Consider the following 13,091-nt stretch of genomic DNA (forward strand, 5'->3'; position numbering starts at 1 on the left):
CAAGCCCAAACACTCTAGCTCAACAGTTCCTGGAATTCATAAACTCAAATGCCATGGAACAGCTAGTCACCATCCCCACAAGAGGAGAAAACATACTTGATCTCATCATCATGAACATGGGAGCACAATGTTCAATGCCAGAAGTATTCCCCTCACTGGTGAGATCAGATCACAAACTAATCTCGCTGGAGGTCCTCATCCCGCCCCCACCCGAAATAAAAAAGACCACAGTAAAGAACTTCTCGAAAGCCGACTTCACACTTCTAAAGACTAGTGTGGTCTCCTTTAAGGCCCCTGAGCCGGCAGTAAACATTACTCAAACCGCTGAATCACTTACAAATGTCTTCTACCAGCACCTGCAGGGCTGCATGGATCAGGCAATCCCAAGCAAAACAAAGACTCTTTGTACCAAAGGCAAGCATCCAGTCTGGTGGACCCCAGCCATAAACAAACTCTACAACAAAAGGAGAAAGCTACTACAAGACAGAGCAAAATCCTTAAAAGGTAAGACACCGCTGATCACTATAAGTAAAAAGCTAAGAGCTCTCATAAAATCATCCAAAGCTAATTTTGAGAAAAAAATAGCTAAGGACTCTAAAGACAACCATAAGGCATTCTTCAGCTATGTCAGAAACCTAGGAGGAAACTCCCAGATATGCTCAGAATTAGTTCAAAATGATGTGAAGATTACTGATCCTACAGACATTGCCAACATACTGGCTGACAGGTTCAGTGCAAACTTGTCGGGCGGTAAAGGAGAGATATCTATACCAAATGATTGTAGCCCCCCAAACATCTCTAATGCCCAGGTGAGAACTGCTCTCTCCAAGGCAAAGAACACAGCATCCATTGGACCTGATGGTGTCCCCGGCTGTGTGCTCCATGAACTCAACGAGGAATTAAACCCACAGTTAGGACAGCTGTTTAATCTTAGTCTCACCTCCGGATACATTGCCAGGAGTGGCGCAGCGACTGTGGTCCCACTCCACAAAGGCGGTGCCTCCACCGACCCTGGAAATTACCTTCCCATTAGCTTGACAAGCCTTATCTGCAAAGCCATGGAGAGGATCATAATGGATCTCATAAATAAAGACATAGGGAACTTGCAGACTTTGGATCCAACCCAGTTTGGCTTTGTCAAAGGCAGATCATGCCTCTTAAACTTGGTTGACTTTTTCGAAACAGTCACCAAGGCCATTGACGAAGGAAAGGCAGTCCATACAGCCTACCTAGACCTGGCGAAGGCTTTCGATACAATACCCCACTCGGGCATCATTGATAAACTCATCAACTTAAATGTAAACCCATACATTACAAGATGGGTTGCAAACTGGCTGAGTGACAGAACCCACAGGGTCAGAGTTGCTGGCGCCATGTCAGACTCAAAGCCTGTCACAAGTGGTGTCCCACAGGGCTCAGTCCTGGGCCCACTCTTGTTTGGCATCTACTTTTCTGAAGTACAAGCAAACACAGGAGGGTTATGGCTGACAAAGTTTGCAGATGACTGCAAACTGGGCGCCGTAGTTGAAAACACATCCGACACAGATATCCTTCAGAAGGGTCTCACAGAAACAGATAACTGGTGCCAGAGCCATGGCCTAAAGTTAAATGCCAAGAAATGCATAGTCATACCCTTCGGGAAAAATAAGGTTACCTCTAGCTACCATATAGGAGGCAATCCCCTGATCACAGAAGAAGTTATCAGGGACCTGGGAACCCAGGTGGACAGTAGCCTTTCATTCGACACCCATATCGCTAAAGTAGTTAGGAAGACCTTCTACATTGCCCACCTTATCATGAAGGGATTCACATCTAGATCAAGGGAAGTCATAGTCTCCCTATACTCATCACTCATCAGACCAATGATCGAGTACAATGCCCCATTCGGAATGTATCTGACCCGACACTTGCAGCAGCTGGAGAGGCCACAAAAGTTCCTCACCAAAAGGATAAAGGGTCTCAAAAATCTGTCTTATGCTGCCCGACTGAAAGAACTCCAGTTATATTCAGTTGCTTACCGCTTGCTCAGATGTGACCTATGCCTGACATACAAGGCCATGTCAAACCCAGATTTGATGAACATGCTTCATCTCAAAAAATCTAGATCCCTCAGAGCCACAAGGGCGGGAGACTTAAACCTCGACACGGTTATAAATAGGACGTGCTGGAGGTATAGATTCATCACCCAAAGACTCCCTATGCTGTGGAACAAAATCCCGGTTTATGTGAGGCAGAGCACCTCGCTGGCCTTGTTCAAGAGGAATCTTGACCAATGGATGGGGGATCGCAGATACACCCCAGGGGTTACCTCAGTGTCACTGCTCGACAGAGGCACAGCAAAAAAATGGCATAGTTTCTCCAAACTAAAGGGGTGGCGTAAGCCACAAAACTATGGGCTAGGCTTATAAATGCCCTCGGGCAGATAGCCTAGTATGAACCTATGAACCTATGAACACACCCTCCATATAGACTATGTTCCTGTAGAAGGGTGTACATCAACATGCATCCTTCTGAGTTGGGGGAGCAGCATCCGATGCATGCATATATATTTGTACAGACACATCCTGACACTCTTCATCTGTGAGGTAGACCAACATGTCATCATGGACCTTTTCTAAACTGACACTATTGATATCCTGGCTGTGTGCAACAGACACATGTGAGTTGTTAATGCTACATCATGTCTGTTACATCTGTTAGATGTCCTCAAAGAGGTCATTGAGGGCATGCATGATAATAACACTACCATAATTTTGAACTTGACAAGCCCAGGGCATTTGACACAGATCCACACTGAGGTATTCCCTCTTCACTGTCAGATGTGGCCATGTACACCTATATCACAAAGTGGGTCGACCACTGTATCACATAAGTGGGATCTAAATATGTTGATATGTGTGAAGTGACCTATATCTCAGGTCCAGTGATCAGGTCTGTACATCAGGGTTGTCTGTTAGGTCCTTTTCTATCTATTATTTAAGTGATGGACATCACAGGTGACATATACATCCTGTGTCCAAACAGCTGTCTGAAGGACTCCAGACTGTGGGGAATCATTGACTCCATCTGTGATATTAGTATAATACAGACAGTATCAACACACACTTAAGATTGTTGCTATAGCCATGACACCACCTGCAATGACACAAAAACTTGGGGGATATGTTACATCATAAAAATAAACACACAATACAAATATAATGTACTACAGAATGCCAGCAATGGGATTTCACAATACTCTGCACTGTATGCATTGTCCTGTATTGTGTTTGGATCATATACTTAATTATAATAATAAGAATAATAGTATTCACTGTCTTTTCAAAATTGAGTTTCCTTGGACCACCAAACTTGAAAGAATCAAGGATAAATTATAAATTAGATGAACAGAGAAAAGTGTTGTACAAAGGAAGATTGTAATAGATCAGACTGAGAAAAATATCAGACTTTTTGGTATATATATATATATATATATATATATATATATATATATATATATATATATAGATATATGAGTGTGTATGAACAAACTTTGGGAATTTGCCATAGAGAGCTGACAGCATCTGTGTTGCATGCTTGTAGATCTAAAAGGAAAATGTAATAGTTAATGCGTATTAACTGAAGCAGTTTGTTTCAGTGTATTTATTGTACTTAGTACAATACAGTAATAAGACTAATTAGTCACAATAAATAGTTAAATATACTGTGGTATGCATGCATGTAAATGCAAGTAACAGCAAGAAACAAATAGAAGGCAGTATATAATTTTTCAATGGCGAGCCACAGTTGATGGACCGAATGGTTTCTTGTTGTGACAACTACAGCTTCTTTTTCATTTTATTCAGTTAGTACATCCAGTTGCAGTGCAAACGTTTGCCTCCTTCTTATGCACAGTATCCAGTAGCAGAACAGTGCATTTCTGCAAGTTCCACAGGTCCTGTACATTTTCACAGCTGAATCTGCCAGCTGTGTTTGCCCACCTTTTGGGAGACTCAACGAGGGACTTTCTACATTTTTCTCGATGGAAGATTTGGCCAACTTCTACACAGAAACTGGTAATTCTCTTTTTGTTTCTCATTCTACAGCATGGATGCCATAAAACACAAAAGTGTACAGTGTAAGACTACCTTTCAGGTAGACAGTAATAATAGTCCAGCACATGTATGGTCAGGATTTAAATATTGGTATAAACATAACTGTAGCACAGGTAGTACTTTACTAGGTAAAGTTGATGTCAATGCTTTATGTAAATACATTACATTTGACTGGTATCTTAAACAGCAACATCATTGTTATGACAGTAAACATTTATTGTGCAAATCATATGAAACTGCTTCCAGTGTGCAATATCATAAAAGCAATGGTAAACAACCAGATGCATTATGTCCTGTCACCACATGTAAAATGTTAATTTCAGAGTTACAATATCAGTCAAGTCAGTTATTTACAGAATCTTCTGTACATCTAGCTAGACAAAAGTGGCATAAAACCACTGCACATTACAAAACAGATAAGAACAGAGACGAGGTTCATGGTGGCTGACAAAAAGATTTAATAAACTTCTAAGACACAGTCAGAGTGAGTTCAAAAAGTTCAGACAACATATGCAAAGACTTTTTCAAATGTGCATAAAAGCTTTAAAGTCAGCAGAACAAAATACTGACAAATATAATCCGGTTAGTAAAGAGCTAAAGCAACAGCAGTTAACTATGCTGATAGAAAATAATTTACGACATACTATTCTACATTTAGAAAATGGTTAAGTGTACACAGCACAAACTTTCATTCAGTTAAAGCAAGGCACTTAAATTGTGATTTTCAAGCCATTTCAAATAACAAAACAGTTCCAGGTCATACAAATCAAATGAGAGTAGTTAAACACACAAAAGATACAATGTCACAAGACTGACATGCATGTATTTTCTTTTCATCTAAAGTGCAGCAAAAAGCAAATGACAGCAAATGTAAATCATGTAAATATATTTGTTTTAAGCATGTGTTAGTTAAGCCAATATCTCTTTTGTTTCTTACAATATTTTGTAATTGTATAATAGCATCAAAAATAGCAAAGACTCCAGCAAAAACAGTATTCAAAAACAATATTATGCATAGGCAAGTTAATGTTTATTACAACTGCATTCTAATATCAACTTGCAAGTATATTAACAAGTGACTGAAGGTACGAGTAAGTGCTGAAGGAGTTATGGGTTAAGCGTCTGAAATGTGCAAAAAGAAAAAAAAGTACTCAAATCTTTCCAGGCTGGAATGGGTAGTTACAAGAAATGTATAAGATAAAATGCTACTGGTGCTGACATTTATAAGGTCAAGGAAACAAGACTGGTCATCAGGCCAAATGGCGTATGTTTTTCTACATGTCATTAATAATCTGTTTGCAAGTAAATACTACACTGAGTACAGTCAGTACATGGGCTATGGTATGCAGTTAAAATAAATTATGCAGGTCCCTTTACAAAAAGAGAGGGCACACTAGCTACTAGTAACAGTAAACATATTTTCAAAATGGGTAAAAGTGATTCCTACTACAACTTTGACAGTATAGGCAACAGCAAAAGCTTTATACAAATGTTTCTGTTTTTAAAATGGCAAAAAAAAAAAATAAGCAAATGTGTAAGACCAAAGTGTCACAGTCTAGGTAACAGCCAAAGGGCTATCATACATTCATTTCTCACTGCATAAAGCAAATAAACAATACTGCAATAAAATGATGTATACTACAGGGGGGAGGGCATGCTTTCAGTTTTACACTAACTGTGTAAACAATACTGAAAAAGGAACTCAAATAAAGGTGGAAAGTGGTAATACCAAACATACATTTTAATGTTTCAAGTAATGTAATTAGCAGGCTTCAGTTTAATGCTAAGTTTGAAAACTGGATTGAGTGTACATTACTGCCATGTATATACAAATGCAAAAACAATCTGTACAAGTAAGTGTATTCTGTACAGTATATAGTAAATGGTTTATCTGTGTAAATAGAGTAAAAAGTCAAAGTTTGGCATTTGTGACATGTCTTTTTTTTCAAAAAACAAGACTGCAATACCTTTGCAATAAAATCCTCAAGCATTGTCAATAAATTACTGTATAAAACATCACTGTACAGAGTCATATTCAGATTCATTCAGTTCTAATAGTAATGGTTGTCATGAGTGTGTTGACATTATAAAAATGTGTTAACTTGCTGTATTAAAAGAAAACTAAATGTTTTGTTTCCCAATGTGTTTCTAGTTAATAGCAATATAACTTGACTAAAATGTACATACTAATATAGACAATTTTGGATTTAAAATAAAACAGAGGGAATTTATACAGTGATAGGTTTAAAAATGTGTAAATGCATGTGCACATCTATTTGCTAGTTAGATGCGTATACACATCTGTTGCTATAATATATGTAGAAATAATATAGTTAGTTAAATACATGCATTTCTGTTTGCTAGCATACATATATTTTGGTAGAGCTTGAGACAAGCTGAATGTTCAGTGTCTGGAACATACTTCAAGGACTATAGATAAAAATGCAACTGTGAGACAAGGCACACAGCATTCAACACAAACATCTGCATTTCATTTGCATCATTCTAAACATCAAAACAGAGGGAATTACAATATTTCATGAATAAAACTTAGGAAAATGCTACACAAAATAGAACACAAGACAATTTTAGTTGTAAAAAAGCATACAGCATGTACATTGGAGAAGATAAGTTTTAACACAAATATAACAGCATGGTTAGCTGAACAAGGTCAGGCATACATAAAAGTAGAGAAAGAATCAAAGACTGACATAAACATTTCAATAATCAGCTCTATCTCTATTAGATGCTGTACATCACCTCAAAAATGTAACAGTTCTGACAAGGGAAGACAGCATGCAAAAATGTTGCAGTGTATAGACAATAACACAAAAATAAGAATAAACTCAACAGGGGAAAAAAGTGCATTTGTATAAACAGCACAGTAATGCAAAAAAAGGACCATGGGTTAAAATACTTACTATTTTAAGTAACAGACCAATACTTCATACAGATCAAATGGTAAAAATACTATCCACTTGTACTTTGATAGGACAATACCAAAAAAAAAAACAATATTGCACTTCACTATTACATTTCCAAGTTTTAAAGATACCAAATGCATATTTAAAAGAGCTTGGTATAAAAATAAAACTAGTAGAACAAAATATCTCACAGACTGTACATTTATAAGCACAATGAAAGTAAATCATTACAAGTATCTTTAATAGACAGATTACAATTTAGTATTTCAAAATGTTTGTTAAAGTGGCACCACAGTTTGCATGTGTGGTTTCAAATAACTCAGTGTTAATAGTAAAAGACAAAAACAGAAGCTGGCACTGCCCATAATTGGTGGGACATATTTAGAGGATGGTCATCATCTGGGACCAAATTGCTAAATTGGTTAATACATCCTGTGTTTGTAGATTTGGGGGCAGCTTGAAATAGTTTTATATGCTGCAGGTTACAAAGAGTTGCAATAACTCAACAAGTCATGGTAAATACTGTAAATAGTGATGCTAACAAAACAAATGCAGTCTTTTCTTTAAATGAAGTTTAGTCCGTTCCTCAAAAAAATAAAATAACGAGGAACTGAAAGAATAATAGTATTCACTGTCTTTTCAAAACTGTGGCTAGCATGATTATTAGCTTGAATAAAAAGCTGCAATAATGATATGAAATATAAAGGGGTAATTTAGGAATGGTATAAAATGTTGAAAAATAAGTAGTAACAGTGCTAGCATAGCTTAATTAGATATTGTCATCCATGTAAAGGAGTATGTTATTGAGAAACAAAGTCTGTAAAAATAACTATGCAGATGACAGATAGAAGGGCAGTAAAGAGATGCAACCTCAAGCAAGATAAAGTTGGAACATCAAGTTTCAGCTAGTGCTGGAACACCACTTTTCAGATAACTTAGTTTCCTTGGACCACCAAACTTGAAAGAATCAAGGAGAAATCATAAATTAGAAGAACAAAGAAAAGTGTTATACAAAGGAAGATTGTAATATATCAGACTAAGAAAAATATCAGACTTTTTGGTATAAATATGAGTGTGTATAAACAAGTTTGGGAATTTGCCATAGAGAGCTGACAGCATCTGTGTTGCATGCTTTTAGAGCCAAAAGGAAAATGTAATAGTAAATGCGTATTAACTGAAGCAGTTTGTTTCAGTGTATTTATAGTACTTAGTACAATACAGTAATAAGACTAGTTGGTCATAATAAATAGTTAGATATACTGTGGTATGCATGCATGTAAATGCAAGTAACAGCAAGAAACAAACAGAAGGCAGTATATAATTTTTCAGTCATACCTGTCAACTATACAGATTTTCACAGAATGTCCAGTTTTTGCCTTAAATATTTTTTGTTGTATTCCTTATCAAAGTTGTGGTTTTCTGCCATATCACTGGGATGATCTCAGAACTATTGTTACTCACTAATTATAGACATTTGAGTTTCAGACTTCAACTCCTTCAGAAAAATGTATCTTCACACAAACCCATTGTTATTCTAGCAAATTTTAAAGAGCAGATATGTCATATCTGCCCCTATTTCTGGGTCATTGTCCCCTATTATGTTTGCCTTTGTCCAGAAGTCTTGCACTAAGAGATTGAGAACTATGAAAACTATTATCTTTTAAGCCCTGGTGATCATTGTGCAAAACCGTAGACCTTCAGTGCTTTGACTTAAACAGGATTGCTATGTGTGTTTGCTTACATGGTTTCCTGGCTGGCAGAAAACTCATTTATTTACGTTTAAATGTGGTGCGTGGCATGAATATGCAATGAGAGCTGCTGCTCGCTGCTCATCACCTCACACTCATGTAAACTTTGTGTAGGATTTGCATGAAGCCTACACAGAATTTACTAAATCCCTGCAGGTGTCTTTATTCTCTGCTGGGAACAAAACAACCAGAGTCCCATGGCAGATGTATATAGGACCTAACTAGAAAAAGCCTTGTAAAACACAACAGAATTTGCACAAACATATTTGTAAAGCTCTCCTTAATCAAGGTTTTAAGACAGCTATGCTGATTTCCTCTTGAAGAAATGGGTATTTCAGGTTAATAGGTCACAAATGCACGGTGATACAAACATAATATTAACAGATGGTCAGTGTTCAGCTTGTTAACCAGAAATTGCAAACAATCATGAGTGACTATGAATGAATAAGACTCCCACTAATCACTCCTAAAATAATATACTGCAAAAATCCATATGGTGGACCAGATAGGTCACACATACTCATACCGAAAGAGCAGATCTGAAGTATCTAAATTAAAGTGCTGTCAGCAAACCAGAGTTAGTGGCAATGAAACTGAGGATGCAACCACAAAGCAGCTGATTTACAGACATCCACTACTGTATTGGTTGACATGGTCATTAAGTCAACCAAAACACGGGCACTGGTGTACAGAATTTTCACTTTAGGTTTATGTCCCTGCTGTTTAAAGTTAGCTTGGTCTGCACTGTCATTGTCTGCCTGTTGTGTATTATTCTATTTAAAAGTAGTTGCTAAAATATCTTTTAACCCTGTTGATAGGTGCAGACTTGTGAACTTCAATGGATGATGTTGTTTGTAAAGTAGTAAATCTACCCTTCTTACTCACTGTTTTATTGGATCTTTCAGGGACAATTACTATGTAGCACATTCTGTGCATTGTCTTGTTTCACAGTGTTACTGCCTTACCATACTTTGTCTTGGTTGTATAAAATGAATGGTACAGTTAAGTAACAATGACATAGTTTTCTCCCAGGTCCACTATACTGTATGTTAAAATCCTGTGACTACCTCCTCTTCTTATCTATGTCTGGAACGTCCCATAGTGTTTGTACAGTGACACTTTAGTGGTCTACTTTCTTTACTCATACAGCATACACAGACTTGTTTAATAATGTTCTTTGCTGAAAAGATATTCCCCATTAAGTAGGGCCTCATTCTTTCATAACAAGGAGCTGTTGTCATTTCAGGATCCTTAGGCAGATGTAAATAATGAAGGTACCATCTTTTGCAAATTAGAAAACTTATAGCAGTTTATTATACAGCATTAAGGTTACAAGCTGGTGCCAAGCTTCACTCATAATTATTTATTTATATTTGTTACTGGGGTAATGCACTGATTGGTACTAACCAATTTCAGGCATAGCCCGGGTAAAGTACAAAACATTTCACAAACAAAAAATACAGAATTCTAAACAATAGTAGAGTAATTCAGACTAATTACATAGAAATAACTACTACAAAGTAGAAAATACTAAAATAACAGCAAAAGAGGCCACAGACCCAAAAAGTAGCACAAATTTAATAAAATCCTTAGCGCTTCGACTAACAAAGCCTTCAAAGAGACTCTATTGTCGTTATTTTAATTGCATAGAAATAACTGTGTATGTACATTCTAGTGAACAAGCACAGTACAATGTGCAATCAAGCAGAGTGTAAAAAGTACAATGTATGCATTAGTTACTAAAGTGGGTCAATCTTCAGTGAATCCTGAGAGAGTAGAAGAGACTCAGAAAAGGAGATAGGTTAGGTGATATGTCCTTTGTTGAAGCGGGAGTGTTTGGTATGGATGACGAAGTGCTTTTTGAGTTGCATTCTGAATTTGGAATGTTTTGATTTCCTTAATGTCAATGGGGAGAACTTGCCAAAGAGTAGCTGCCTGAGGGGAGAAAGCATGTTCAGTTCTGTTGAGTTTGGCTCAAGGGGTAATGGCAGTTTGTGTGGGTTGTGAGTAGTGTCTGAGGTTGTATGAGGAGGCTTTTTCATGAAGTCTAGCTGCAAGGGGAGCAAATGTGTGAAGATGGAGTAGCCTGTAAAGTTGGAGTCCTAACAGTGGGTTAGATCTATGTTTGATGGGTAGCCATTTGACTTTTTCTAGGGTGGTACAGTGATGTTCACAGAGAAGCACATTTGTAATGAATTGGCAGATGCTGTTAGAGATAGCAACATTTTTCTTGGAGACAGAAGCAAAAATTGGCATCCCATATTCAAGATGAGAAAGGAGAATACCTTTGCCAGTGGCTGCTTGGGATAGAAAACCTTGTTGGCCCAGAAGAAGAGGGAGTTTATTTTGGCTCTCACTTTGTCTAGGTAGTCTTTCACCTCAACGCATTTTTTATCAATTTTTACATTAAATTTCATTGTAATTAATAATATGTTTATGTCACAATAATACTTGTTTTGTAATTTTGTAATTAATATTGGAACTTTTCTCCCCGGGCCTCTACTGAAAATGGACATATATCCAGCTAGACTAGCCCAGTCAACAAATGTAAAATAAAATAAAAAAAAAAGGTAGAAATGGAGGAGTAATGACTGATCAAGCCAAAGTCCTAGGTATTTGAAGGTGGAGGTTGTCTCTATGGAATGGTTGTGTAGGTCAAAGATAGTTAAAGAGTCAGGTGCTTGGTGAATTTTTTGTGGCGTCTCAAAAAGCATAGTTTTGGTCATTGTGGGATTGAGAAGTAGTTTATGGTTCATGGGCCATCAGTTGAGCTCATGTAAGTCTAACTGGAGTTGGCACTGAATTTTGGTGTGAGAGAAACTGGATCAGTAAATGATCATGCCATTAGCATAGAGGATAAGTGGGAAATGGAGAGGTCACAAGGAATTTTGTTAATGAGTATGGGGAAGAAGAGTGGGGGCAGGAATAGATCCTTGTGGTAACAGATATCTTTGGTAACAGGTACAGATTCTAATTGGGAGGATGCCATTTTAACTCTGAACTCTCTGCCAGTAAGGAAGCACTGTCTGAATTGATGCCAGTTTAAATTGGTTTGTTTTGAAGAAGATAGTGTTCAATGATGTCAAATGCCTTTGCTATGTCTATAAATAGGGTACCTGTAAGGAGGCCACTATCAGAGTTTAGCAAGGTGTCATCAGTTAGGAACCAAACTGTTGTCATAGTACTTTGTCCAGGACAGAATCCATACTGTTTGGAGGACAGCAGGAGGTACTGCTGGATATAGATGAAGAGTTGGGTATAGACTATCTTGTTAAAAATTTTGCCCAGAATTGAGTGGATGGATATTGGATGAAAGCGAGAGGTATCTTTTGGGTTGGCTTACTTTGGGAGGAGTTTAATTAGAATGGTTTTCCAAATCTGTGGCATGGTGTTTCTTGTAAGACATAGATTATATGGGTCTATATCAGTTCATCAAAACAGCTCAACATCGAATACCACAACCTCGAACTGCTAACCATGAACTCCAAAAACATCGAATGCTCAGAACAGCAAATTATTTCTCTGGGAAAAAATTCACTGTTCTGAGAAACACACGCACAACACAAGCACACCAAAAAAACAGCAATCCACACACATACACTTAAAATCCTACATCTAACCCTACACTAAACTGTACATACAGTACTATCTAGCCACTATCCTTAACCCAAACCCTAACCCTAAGGTCCGTCACTATCGCACACTCACCTCACCCGCGCCTTAACCCTAACTCACATAGCCCGCCCTAACCCTAAAGTCTCTCACTATCGCACACTCATCTCATCCGTGCCCTAAGCCTAACTCACATACCCTGCCCTAACCCTAACTTCCGCACAATCGCACACTTATCTGAACCCAATCCACCACAGTGCTGAAAATAGCGAAGCCACAGTAATGGACAACTGGATTCATTCCCGAGGGAAAAATTCGGTTATCTGCAGCTTTGCTATTTTCAGCGTTCACTGTTTTCAGGTCGATATCAGACCATTCGAAGTATTAACACTTTGATGATCTAATATAGACCTGATTATATATATGGGTGAAAAAAAGACATAGATACTCTCTGCAGTGATATATGAACCAGGGATTTATGTTGTCAGATCTTGTAGTACTAGATTTTATTCCATCATCAATTTGCAAACAAATGTGCAATACTAAGCAAGCAACTTAACTGAATAATGCTTCCTGTCCACATTCAGAAATGGATGGATGGGTTCATCCTTGAAAGAGCTTCATCAGCACTATTTGTTTGTCAATAAAGAAGTTTTGATTTCTAAACAAGTTACAATTGCTTGATTACTTTGAAGTCTCAACCGAGCTTGTTT

The sequence above is a fragment of the Protopterus annectens genome, chromosome 4.part0 (genome assembly GCF_019279795.1).
Source record: "Protopterus annectens isolate FY-2018-M chromosome 4.part0, PAN1.0, whole genome shotgun sequence".
Taxonomy (NCBI): Eukaryota; Metazoa; Chordata; order Ceratodontiformes; family Protopteridae; genus Protopterus; species Protopterus annectens.